The sequence below is a fragment of the Aquarana catesbeiana genome, linkage group LG08 (assembly GCF_042186555.1).
Source record: "Aquarana catesbeiana isolate 2022-GZ linkage group LG08, ASM4218655v1, whole genome shotgun sequence".
In the NCBI taxonomy this organism is placed as follows: domain Eukaryota; kingdom Metazoa; phylum Chordata; class Amphibia; order Anura; family Ranidae; genus Aquarana; species Aquarana catesbeiana.
Genome location: NC_133331.1, coordinates 73,514,230 through 73,527,513, shown reverse-complemented (window position 1 = coordinate 73,527,513; position 13,284 = coordinate 73,514,230).

The following is a 13,284-nucleotide window of genomic DNA, read 5'->3' as shown; positions in this document are numbered from 1 at the left end:
ATGATAAAATCTTAAATTTGATTTACTGCTTGTGTTTCTTTTATCTGTCTCCTAGGTTCTCCTAGTGCACTTGTAGTGCCAAGTGGTTTTTCCATTATTTAAATAACACCCATTGTCACTGTAAACACCAATTTAATACAAAAACTGGTATTAAGCATTGAAAGAAGAAGCCACACATTGTTGAGTATAAAACCTTCTAATCCATGCACATGCACATGTGCGTTGTAAAACCTTTTTTGGTAAAAAAATAACATCTTGGTTTTATAAATTTTTACCTTGAAATTTTTTTTTTTTACATAAACAGGCATGTTTCAAACCATAACATACACAACTCAAGAGCTTACAAAGTTCAACATTGAAAAACTGAAGGCAATATCAGACATTATAGTGTTAAAAATGTGTTGATATTGCCTTCATCAGATGGGGTGATGTCACCCCTGTAAAAGCCAAATTTAGAAGATGCACACAAATTGGGAGTCAAAATGGGGATTTCCCTCCTGATCCCATGCCTAATGTCAACATGTGCTATCTTCCATCATGGGGGATCAATGGACATGTTTTTGGGGTGCAACCCCTTCCTCTCACCTACTAGAGTTGCGAGGAAGGTGTTGCACCCACAAAACGCGTACATTGATATCCCCTGATGGCAGATAGCACATGTTGACACACTGTGTGCATCTTCCAAATTTGGCTTTTAAACTGTATTAAAACTTTAGTTAAATTTTATTAAAAAAAAAAAAAGGTGTAATTTTTTGGATTTAGATTCTTCCTAGTACATCAATTATGTTCTTCATTCTTTGTTCAATCTCCTTGGTTTTTTCCTTTATGAAGTCTAAATCCCGAATACACCACATTATGTCTTGGATTAGTCTTTGTGCACTGTCAGTGGTGAAATAAGTAGATTGTTCTTCCACAACATGCACATCACATAAAAGAAAAATACACACCATGTATTATAAATATTCAGGCATACATCTATTACCCGAATCTGTGGTGTCAGACACTCACCTGTTGTGGTCACTATTTCAACCACCTCTCCTTCCTCCACATCCTGAGGTTGTGTGTTGAGTTCCCCTTCTTTAGTAGGTGAGGGGTCCCTGGTGTCCTCAGACATCCTGAGTCTTTTCTCCCCTATGAGAATGAAACAAAAGGTATACTTAGCACACCGATATTTGTGGCCAGAAATATGAATGTGAAACATTGCTTGGAAGTGGGGTACAATTGTCTGTTTGGGCAGAGTTCCAAGCTGAAGACATGATTCATTCCTTTAACAAAGCTGGAATACTTACCTTTTTTGGACAAGTTTCCCACATGGAGACACCCCAAGTATCCACTGGAGCACCTGTGTGGGACACCCTAAAAAGTTTGTTCTTGTGTCCCACACTAGTGCTCCTGAGTCCAGATGTGTTAACAGCTGCTGAGTGTCCTCTCCTTACATTACACTGAATCATGTTTGTATTTCATTCTAGTTACAAACACATCTAGACAACAATGTCCTAAACTTCTTTTAATACAAATTAGCATGACCAAATGTAGTTAACCCTGCCAAAAACATTGTATTTAGTTGGCGAACAAACAATGTTTACTGCGAACGATTACTGTGCCCACGAGCCTGAAAGTAGCCATTTTAAACTGTAATACAGTAAAGAAAAGCACATGGAGCAACATGCAAGTAATAATAATAATAGGAACACACAACAACTACTTACTTTTTAGAAGCACTTTCTTGATTCTTCTGTACTGATCCTGCTCCCTCAATTTCAGGTCTGACCAGCGTTTCCTCAATTGCTCCTTGGATCGTCGTACCTAAAATTCCTGTGCAGACTCACGATCTTGGCCTTTCTCACATTTGGGTTTAGGTACGGTCCAAACTTGCCGTCATAATCGGCCCTCTTCAAGATGTCCACCATCTCCACTATCTCTACAAAGGCAATATTTGAGGCCTTAAATCTTCTCCTCTGGGATCGGGACGTTTCGGGCTCCGTGCTTTCCTCCTCCTCATTACTGCTATTACGCACCTGCTGTGTCTCCCACTGTGCCGAAAGAGAAGGGGCGGGGAATATTCTAGGAAGAATGTCAGGGGCGGGTGACGCTGGCGGAGTTTCACGCATGCGCAGTGTATATAAAGCTAACACGTGTGTGTTGTACCTACGTTCTGTGTGCGAAGGAAGGAGGACTTGAAGTGCCAACGAAGGTAACATTTTAATTTGGGACATCGGTGGCCTATAAGGATTCGAGATTGAGGCCTATATTGGGATAAGATTAGGAGAGTTTAGCCTATTAGTGTTTTTTTCTTGTGTTTTGTCTTGCAGCAAACATGAAACAATTCAAAGACCCTGAATTCATGGGCCAGTTCATAGACAGATACAGGGCTATGAGAGATTTGTGGGAGGTTAAAAACCCCTTATATCGCAATAAACCAACTAGGAAGGCATCGCTGGAGAAACCGCTGCAATTTGTGAAGACGCAGGTCCCCGACGCAGACATCGAGTTTGTTGAGAAGAAAATTGGTAGCTTGAGAAGCACGTATAGGAAGGAGCTTAATAAGGTCCAGGCTTCCATGAGATCAGGAGCAGCAGCAGAGGATGTGTATGTACTCAGTCTGTGGTACTACAACAGGATGCGGTTTCTGGAAGACCAGATGGAAACCAGGGAATCACTTTCTACACTTCCATCTACCCTTCCCTCAACCCCAGCTGAGGCTTCCAAGGACCAACCTGGCTCTTCCATCCTGGAAGAAGTGGAGGTGCCCAGCTGGAGCCAGGTATAGTATTTGTTAACATATTTCTTGTCCGAAAATTATTGTTGTTAACTAGATGTTATTATTGATAACAAATTAATGATTTAACAAAAAGTGTTTTACAAATCAATAGACAATACGGGCCAAAAATGATTGTGACAAGAATGAAAAATGCTCGGCTCAGAATGATAGTCTTTTCTATTTGTTAACATTCAATTTTCAACAGTCATGGGCTGAAAATTGTGTGTGATTGAGAACTAAAACTATGTCCCTTTTTCATACACAGGAAGACCTCAGCCAGGACGAGGCTCTGGAATGTGGCACACAGGATGAGGTGGGGGTAAGTGTCAGCCAGGAGGTGGCTGGGCCCTGTAGCCTTACCCAATCCCAGGTGCCTCTCCCCTGCCTTACAACATAAAGGGGCAGGAAGGGGAGTAACGTGGAGGAGGCAGCACTGGGCCTCATTAAGGAGGCTAATGTGGCCCTGAAAACACCCCCCGATGCTGAAGAGGCCTATGGCTGCTATGTAGCTGCCAAATTGCAGCAAATGGAGGTAGGCCAACGCTTCATGTGTGAGAATCTAATTTTTCATGCCCTTCGGAAGGGGTTGAGTGCATGTTCTCAAATTAGTGAGAACATGCACTTATGTGCGCTCGCCCATTCTCCTCCCCCTCCTCCTGCCACAAGTCCACCTCCAGAGCCACAGCCTCCAAGGAAGGCTGCAGGGAAGTGTGGAGGGAAGGCTGCAGGGAAGTGTGGAGGGAAGGCTGCAGGGAAGACAAGAAAGTGTGGCCTGGGTTCAGTCTGGTCTGACAGAAGACGCAGGCTGTTGTAGTACCACAGCCTGGGGAAACATATTTCATCTGCTGCTGTTCCTGATCTCTGGGAGTCCTGGACCTGATCGTGCTCCCTTAAATATGGACTTCTCAGGCTACCAATTTTAATTTACAAAGAGTTGATGTGTGCCCTGGGGGCCAAAGGCTTCGCAAATTCAAGCAGTTTCTCCAGTGTTGCCTTCCTCTTTATTTTGTTATTATGAGCCAGAATAAATGGAGATTTTTTTTTATATGAAAATACTTGCCTATGTGTTTTTCTTCAAAAAGGACAGTTTGTGAGTAGGCAGGTACATTTCAAAAATACAATATCAAATTAACAAGGGACACCAACACAAACCATCCTTCTTGAGCTTTATAAAAATACAAGATAAAAATGTTGTTGTGGAAACTTGAAAAAATAATTCTAAACATTATTATGGAGATCTTGCTTTAAAAACAAAAAAGATTATTCATGAGATCACGAGAAATAATAAAGAAATCAGGTTGTCATAACAACTTCATTATTCTAGCATTATAAAGAACAAAAGAATGCGCTGCATTAAAAGATCCAATAATTTGCAGCGTGACGAATGTGCTATCTTCATTACGAACGCTAGTTTTACCAGACCAAGCGCTTCTGTCTCGTACTTGATTCTGAGCATGCATGATTTTTTGCGCATCGGAATTGCATACAGACGATCGCATTTTCGGATAGGAACTTTTTACGACCGAAAAATAGAGAACCTGGAATTTAGCCAGCAAAAGTCCAATGGAGCATACACACGGTCGCATTTTCCGACCAAAACCTCTCATCGGAGTTTTGCTGGCCGCATTTCCGATCGTGTGTACGGGGCATAACTCTTGCCTTTGTATGGTAATTGGATCAAGGTGTTGGTGCTACCTGTATGGATACAAATGTTGGGGTATTTTCCTGACACTCAGAAATGTGGCTTGGAGAAGCTACAAAGCATCTTCAGCATTACAGAGCATGTCAAACTGAACGTGACTAACTACTACGGGATATATTACTATAAAGTTCCACTTACTGTTTGAAATAAATGTATTAAAAATATGTTTTTTTTTACAAAAATGAGTGCAGGTGACTGTGAGATATTTCTCTGATCCATAATTGAAGGTTCCTCTAGATCAGTGGTTCTCAACCCCTCTAGTGCCGTGACCCCTTGATAAAATTTCCCAAGCTGTGGGGACCCCTAACAGTAAAATTACTTTCGTAGCGTGGGTTGTCAGCACCCAAGGCAAGACAAGTAATTTGCGCCCCAAACCCACAGACATTTAGAGCTCCCTGAGTCCCTTCTACGCATACAGTATTAAAACCCCTTATGGTATATTTAAGGATTTACCACTCCTTCTCTTTTGTTATCCTTTCTTTCCCTTTTATATTTCTCTATCCTAATTTCTTGTTTTTGTTCCCCCATTCCTCTCTTGCCGTCTTTCTTGTTCTTTCACTTATTCTTTCTCTCCCTTTTTCTTTGTTCCTCCCCCTCTTTTCCTCTCCTTTCCATGTATTCTCTATTTTTATTCCTTCTCTTTAGTGGGGGGGGGGAGAATGGGATGAGTGGCAGTGCTGGTGGGGGGTCGAATGAGTGGCAGTCCTGGGGGGAGTTCTGATCAGGCAACTTAGGTTATCTGCTGATCTGAGAACTGTAGTGGGGACTTTTAATGACTACTAGAATCACAGGTAGTGTTTCTCACTGTATCCCTGGCTTCACTGTGTCTCCAACTTTGTGGTGTCTCGCAGCAGTGACACCTATGCCGAAATCAGGAGATGGGGTCTCCTCCAGCCCCTTCCACTTCACATTCCTCACCAGTCAGCTGACCTTTAGTCTCTGCCCCCAGCAATGCCGTGAACTGAATGGGTGGCTGCGAAGAGGCTGAGTGGACGGCCACAGGCTCCACGGACAGCCCTGCTGGGCAGCCGCGAAATAGCTGGGAGAGCGGTGTGGGCTTCAGGAACAGCCCAGGATTTGGTGACCCCTGGCAAATCGTCATTCAACCCCCAGGTTGAGAACCACTGCTCTAGATAATTGCACAGTGCATCCAGAAAGTATTCACAGCGCTTCAATTTTTCCACATTTTATGTTACAGCCTTATTCCAAAATGGATTAAATTATTTCCTCAACTCTTCAATCAATACCCATTAATGACAACGTGAAAGAAGTTTGTTTGAAAATCTTTGCAAATTTATTAACCACTTGCCACCTGCCCACTGTCAAGTGATGACAGATCGGTGCAGCTCTCGTTCTGGGACGACATCATATGATGTCCAGTTTAGCCGTGATCGCGGGCGTGCCGTGTTCCTGGGACATGGCGCGACCCTGATCTTGGCCATGTGATCGGCTGTGTCCAATCACAGCCAATCACATGTAAACAAGGAAGTGCTGTTTATCGTGTCTCCTCGTCTCACATTGGCAGAGTATGAGGTGAGGAGAGCCGATCAGCAGAATCTCCTTACAGGGAAGATGTGTAAAGATAATCAGGGCACTGATTATCAGTGCCCTGATTACAATGCAGCCCCAGCAGTGACCATTAGTGATGCCACTCTGTGCCCATCAGTGAAACCAGTCTGTGCTCATCAATGATACCAGTCTTTGCCCATCAGTGAGGCCAATCTGTGCCCATCAGTTATGCCAATCAGTGCTGCCCTTCAGTGGCCATCAGTATCGCCCATCAGTGCTGTCCATCAGTGCTGCCTATCAGTCGCCATCAGTGCCACCTATCAGTGCCCATCAGTGCCGCCTATCAGTGCTCATTAGTGCTGAATATCAGTGCCACCGATCAGTGCCCATCAGTGCTGCATATTAGTGCCTTCTCATCAGTGCTGCCTCATCAGTGCCACCTTATCAGTGCCCATCAGTGCAGCCTATCAGTGCCCATCAGTGCAGCCTCATCAGCGCACATCAGTGAAGGAGAAAAATTACTTCTTTACAAAATTTTCTGACAGATACTAAGAAAATCTTTTTTTTTTTAATTTTTGGTATTGTTTTCTTTTTTTTTTTTTTAGCAAAAAATAAAAACCCCAGCGGTGATTGAATACCACCAAAAGAAAGCTCTATTTGTGTGAAGAAAATAATAAAACAAATTTGGGTACAGTCAGTGTTGCATGACCGCGCAATTATCATTCAAAGTGCTACATCGCTAAAAGCTGAAAAATGGCCTGGGCAGTAGGAGGGTGAAAGTGCCCTGTATTAAAGTAGTTAAAAATAAAAAATGACAAAAATCCCATGTACATACAGTAAGTATTCACAGCCTTTGCTCAATACTTTGTTGGAGCACCTTTGGCAACAATTACAGCCTCAAGTCTTTTTGAGTATGATGCTACAAGCTTATAGGGCTTAAGGAACACCTGTTTTTGGGCAGTTTCTATCATTCTTCTTTGCAGGACCTCTCAAGCTCCATCAGGTTGGATGGGGAGCGTCGGTGAACAGCCATTTTCAGATCTCTCCAGAGATGTTCAATCGGATTCAAGTCTAGGCTCTGGCTGAGCCACTCAAGGACATTCACAGCGTTGTCCCATGGCCACTCCTTTCTTAACTTGGCTGTGTGCTTAGGGTCGTTGTCCTGTTCGAAGACGAACCTTCGCCCTGTTAGCTGAGTATTGAAATCATGCACTGGAAGCTTCTTGTTTGCAGCAATACACTTTAATTTCATGGAGGAATATCAAAACATGTCTTTTCAGGATGAGAAACATGAAACAGGAAGAGAACAACAAACAAGTGCGCTGAACTTAGATAGACGGTACATCATGTTATGTCATAGAATACATGAAATATACACTATAATACTACATACTACAGCGCCACCTGCTGCACAGATAGGTATAATGCATACAGTATTGTCATTTTGTTAGCAACCATGCTGTTGTTCTTTTCAACACCCCTTCTCAACAGCATGTGCTTTGTCAAATTACATTCAGCTTCCTCTGGATATAATTATGACATCAGATAAAGGTTTGGTGAGTGCATCAGCAGTCATCTCCTCTGAAGGGCATTTTTGAAAGCCAAAAACACCTTGCTCTTGATTGTCCCTCAGTAGGTGACACTTGATGTCGATGTGTGTGGTCCTAGGATTGACCCTTTCTGATTGCGTAAGCTTTGTACATCCCTAATTGTCTTCAAAAATGGGAATTGGTTTTGACATGTCTATCCCAATGTCCACAAAAAAGATGACAAATCCATATGGCTTCTTGACATGCGTGTGGTGCTGCAATGAACTCTGCTTCAGTTGAAGACAGTTGCTTGCTTTCAACTAGACCAACTTATGGTCCCTTCCCCATCCTGGAATATTAATCCACTTATCCAACCAGTTTTGGATTGGATGTTGCTGGTAACCGTAACTTAATTTGATTTGTTCCTTTGAGGTATTGCGTCACTCTTTTTACTGTGTTCCAGTCGCGCTGACAGCGTGTTGAGACTTTCCTGCATAGTATGCCCACTGCCGCAACTATGTCTGGTCTTGTCACAGTGGCAACATATGCCAACTTACCGATTGCTCTGCAATACATGTAATTGTTGGGTAGCAAGTTTTGTGCTTTATTGCTCTTTTGATAGCTTGGTTTCATAGGAGCTTTCACTTCCTTTGCATCTTGCACATGGAATTGTTCCAAGATATTGGAGATTTTCTGAGATTGGTTGAGGAGAATAACTTATATCTTCTTCTCTCTCTAGTTGGATTCCCAGATAGTAGCTAATGTTCCCAAGTTCTTTGATTTCAAATTTTTCTTTCAGCTTGTGAACTATCTGATTATAATCCCCTTCTTGTTCAAAACATGTTATAATGTCATCAAAAGGGATGAGCCGAACACTCCCCTGTTCGGTTCGCACCAGAACATGCGAACAAGCAAAAAATTTGTTCGAACACGCGAGCACCGTTAAAGTCTATGGGACACGAACATGAATAATCAAAAGTGCTAATTTTAAAGGCTTATATGCAAGTTATTGTCATAAAAAATGTTTGGGGACCTGGGTCCTGCCCAAGGGGACATGGATCAATGCAAAATTTTTTTTAAAAACTGCCTTTTTTTCGGGAGCAGTGATTTTAATAATGCTTAAAATGAAACAATAAAAGTGTAATATCCCTTTAAATTTCGTACCTGGGGGGTGCCTATAGTATGCCTGTAAAGGGGCGCATGTTTCCCGTGTTTAGAACAGTCTGACAGCAAAATGACATTTCAAAGGAAAAAAAGTCATTTAAAACTACTCGCGGCTATTAATGAATTGCCGGTCCGACATTACACATAAAAGTTCATTGATAAAAACGGCATGGGAATTCCCCACAGGGGAACCCCAAACCAAAATTTAAAAAAAAAATGATGTGGGGGGTCCCCCTAAATTCCATACCAGGCCCTTCAGGTCTGGTATGGATATTAAGGGGAACCCCGGCCAAAATTTTTTAAAAAATGGCGCAGGGTCCCCCTCAAAATCTATACCAGACCCTTCAGGTCTGGTATGGATTTTAAGGGGAACCCCGCACCAAAATTTAAAAAAAATGGCGTGGGGTCCCCCCAAAAATCCATACCAGACCCTTATCTGGGCACGCAACCTGGCAGGAAAAGAGGGGGGGGGACGAGAGAGCGCCATCCCTCCTGAACCGTACCAGGCCACATGCCCTCAACATTGGTTGTGGGGGTCTGCGGGCGGGGGGGCTTATCGGAATTTGGAAGCCCCCTGTGTGAAATGGTTTTGTACCCCTACCATTTCACAAAAAAAGTGTCAAAAATTTAAAAAATGACAAGAGACAGTTTTTGACAATTCCTTTATTTAAATACTTCTTCTTTCTTCTATCTTCTATCTTCCTTCGGTTTCTTCCTCCATCTTCTTCTTTTTCTGGTTCTTCTGCTTCTTCCTCCGGTGTTCTCGTCCGGCATCTTCCTCCGCTGCGCCGGCGTCTTCTTCCCTTCTTCTTCTCGGGCCGCTCCGCATCCATTATGATGGGAGGCTCCCACTGTGTGACGCTTCTCCTCTTCTGACGGTTCTTAAATAACGGAGGGCGGGGCCACTCAGTGACCCCGTCCCCCTCTGACGCACGGTGACTTCCCTGTCCACCCCCCTCTGACGTCACAGAGAATGCCACAGGGAAGTCCCCGTCAAGTCCCCATACGTCAGAGGGGGCAGGGTCACCGGGTGGCCCCACCCTCCGTTATTTATGAACCGTCAGAAGAGGAGAAGCGTCACACAGTGGGAGCCTCCCATCATGGTGGATGCGGAGCGGCCCGAGAAGACGAAGGGAAGAAGATGCCGGCGCCGCGGAGGAAGATGCCGGACGAGAACACCGGAGGAAGAACCAGAGGAAGAAGAAGATGGAAGGAAGAGACCGAAGGAAGATAGAAGAAATAAGAAGCATTTAAATAAAGGAATTGTCAAAAACTGTCTCTTGTCATTTTTAACATTTTTGACACTTTTTTTGTGAAATGGTAGGGGTACTTTTGTACCCCCTTACCATTTCACACGGGGGGAGAGGGCCGGGATCTGGGGGTCCCCTTGTTAAAGGGGGCTTCCAGATTCCGATAAGCCCCCCCACCCACAGACCCCCACAACCACCGGGCAAGGGTTGTGGGGATGAGGCGCTTGTCCCCATCAACATGGGGACAAGGTGTTTTGGGGGGCTACCCCAAAGTCCCCTCCCAATGTTGGGGGCATGTGGCCTGGTACGGTTCAAGAGGGGGGGCGCTCTCTCGTCCCCCCTCTTTTCCTGCGGCCTGCCAGGTTGCGTGCTCAGATAAGGGTCTGGTATGGATTTTTGGGGAGACCCCACATCATTTTTTTTTTAATTTTGGTGCGGGGTTCCCCTTAAAATCCATACCAGACCCAAAGGGTCTGGTATAGATTTTGAGGGGGACCCCACGCCATTTTTTTTTACAATTTTGGCCGGGGTTCCCCTTAATATCCATACCAGACCTGAAGGGTCTGGTATGGAATTTAGGGGGACCCCCCACATCATTTTTTTTTTTTATTTTGGTTTGGGGTTCCCCTGTGGGGAATTCCCATGCCATTTTTATCAATGAACTTTTATGTGTATTGTCGGACCGGCAATTCATTAACAGCCGCTAGTAGTTTTAAATGACTTTTTTACCTTTGAAATGTCATTTTGCTGTCAGACTGTTCTAAACACGGGAAACATGCGACCCTTTACAGGCATACTATAGACACCCCCCAGGTATGAACTTTAAAGGAATATTACACTTTTATTGTTTCACTTTAAGCATTAATAAAATCACTACTCCTGAAAAAACGGCCGTTTTTAAAACTTTTTTTTGCATTGATCCATGTTCCCTGGGGCAGGACCCGGGTCCCAGAACACTTTTTATGACAATACCATGCATATAAGCCTTTAAAGTTAGCACTTTTGATTTCTCCCATAGACTTTTAAAGGGTGTTCCGCAGCTTTCGAATTTGCCGCGAACACCCCAAATTGTTTGCTGTTCGGAGAACTGGCAAACAGCCGATGTTTGAGTCGAACATGAGTTCGACTCGAACTCGAAGATCATCCCTAGTCATCAACATAGATAAGGATGCATATTCATCAGTCTTCTTGATTCCTGAAGTAGAGACATGGGTCTGCTTTACTTCTTGAGAATCTGTCTCTGGTAAGTACTTTGTTAACTTGTTTGCTCTTCTGAAGTTGACACACGAGGTTGTCTCCTTGCTCAAACCCTGCTGGTTGCTCCATGTAGAAATCTTCCTTAATGTCTCCATAAAGGAAAGCAGTTTTAACGTCTAGGTGTTTGATTTGCATGCCCTTCCCAGCTGCAACGCTAAAACGTTCTGATGGTGGAGTGTTTTACGACGGGAGCGAATGTTTCATCAAAATCTTCACCAAATTTCTGGGAGTGACCCTTGGCAGTATTTTTGGATATTCCCTTCTGCATCTGACTTTACTTTGAAACTCCACTTACTTCCTATAGTTTTGCGGTTAGGAGGGAGCTCTGCAAGTGTCCAGGTTTCATTTTCTTGAAGTGACTTTAACTGCTTGCCGACCGCCGGCTGTCAATTGATGGCCAGGCGGCGCGGCTCTCGTTGCGGGAGGGCATCATATGACGCCCTCGCCTTCCCGGCCTTCCCGGCTCACTGGGGACTCGATGCACGTGCCCGGCGGCTGCGATGTCCGCTGGGCACCCACGAGTGCCCGGTAACACAGCAGGACTGTGGATCTGTGTGTGTAAACACACAGATCCAGGTCTTGTCAGAGAAGAGAAGACCGATGGTGTGTTCTCAGTACAGAGGAACACACGATCGGTCTCCTCCCCTTGTGAATCCCCTCCCCCTACAGTTAGAATCACTCCCTAGGAACATAATTAACCCCTCGATCACCCCCTAGTGTTAACCCTTTCCCTGACAGTCACATTTATACAGTAATCAATGCATTTTTATAGCACGGATCACTGTATAAATGTGAATGGTCCCAAAAATGTGTCAAAATTGTCTATGTTCGCCGCAATATCGCAGTCATGATAAAAATCGCAGATCGCCGCCATTACTAGAAAAAAAAAATAATAATAAAAATGTTATAAATCTATCCCCTATTTTATAGACGCTGTAACTTTTGCGCAAACCAATCAATATACACGTATTGCAATTTCTTTTTACCAAAAATATGAATACGTATCGGCCTAAACTGAGGAAAAAATTTGTTTTAAAAAAAAAAAAATTGGATATTTATTATAGCAAAAATTTTAAAAATATTGTGTTTTTTTCAAACTTGTCACTCTTCTTTTGTTTATAGCGCAAAAAATAAAAACTGCAGAGGTGATCAAATACCACCAAAAGAAAGCTCTATTTGTGGGGAAAAAATTATAACAATTTCATCTGAATACAGTGTTGCATGACCGCGCAATTGTCATTCAAAGTTTGACAGCGCTGAAATTGAAACCACAGAGCTGAGCAAATACCAGCAAAAGAAAGCTCTATTTATGGGGAAAAAAAGGACATAATTTTATTTGGGTACAGCGTTGCATGACCACGCAAATGTCAGGTTAAGTAACACAGTGCCATATCGCAAAAATGGCCAGGTCATGAAGGAGGTAAACCTTCCGGAGGGCAAGTGGTTAATGTCACTCCCGCTTCCTCTTTGCTTAGCTTGACTCGCATGGTAATTGTTTGAACATTTACATAGAGGATGCCAGCTCTTCTTAAATCCAGCTAAAACGGTATCAAACGTTCAACTCCCAAAAGAAAAATTGGAGCTATCATCATGAAAAACTGATAAATATGTCCATAGCTATATGTCCTTTCCCATCCACCCAGTGGTGGAATTATAGGGGTCGCTGAGGTTGCCATGGCGACCGGGCCCCTTGCTGCAGGGGGCCCTTGAGGGCCCCCTGTATACACTACTTTGATAGGGGAGCGGAGACAAGCTCCCCGATTCTAAGCCGAACTGTATTCGGCACTGTGCAGGGAGCTGCTCACATTGATTACAAAGTGAAAGCAGTGTGTGCTGTGCTCTTTGTCTCCCCCTACAGTGCAGTACCCGACAGGAAGAGCTAAGGTAAAGTTCTGCCGTTTTTTATCTACTGTATGTGTGTGTGTGTATGTGCATGTGTGTGTGTATGTGCATGTGTGTGTGCATGTATGTGTGTGAGTGTGTGTGTATCTATGTATATGTGCATGTGTGTGTATGTATGTAGTAGCGGTGCGTCCATAGGGGCGCATGGGCGCCACCCCCTCCCTCCAGGCACCCCTCTATCACAAATAGATAGATTCATGCATAGTGTGA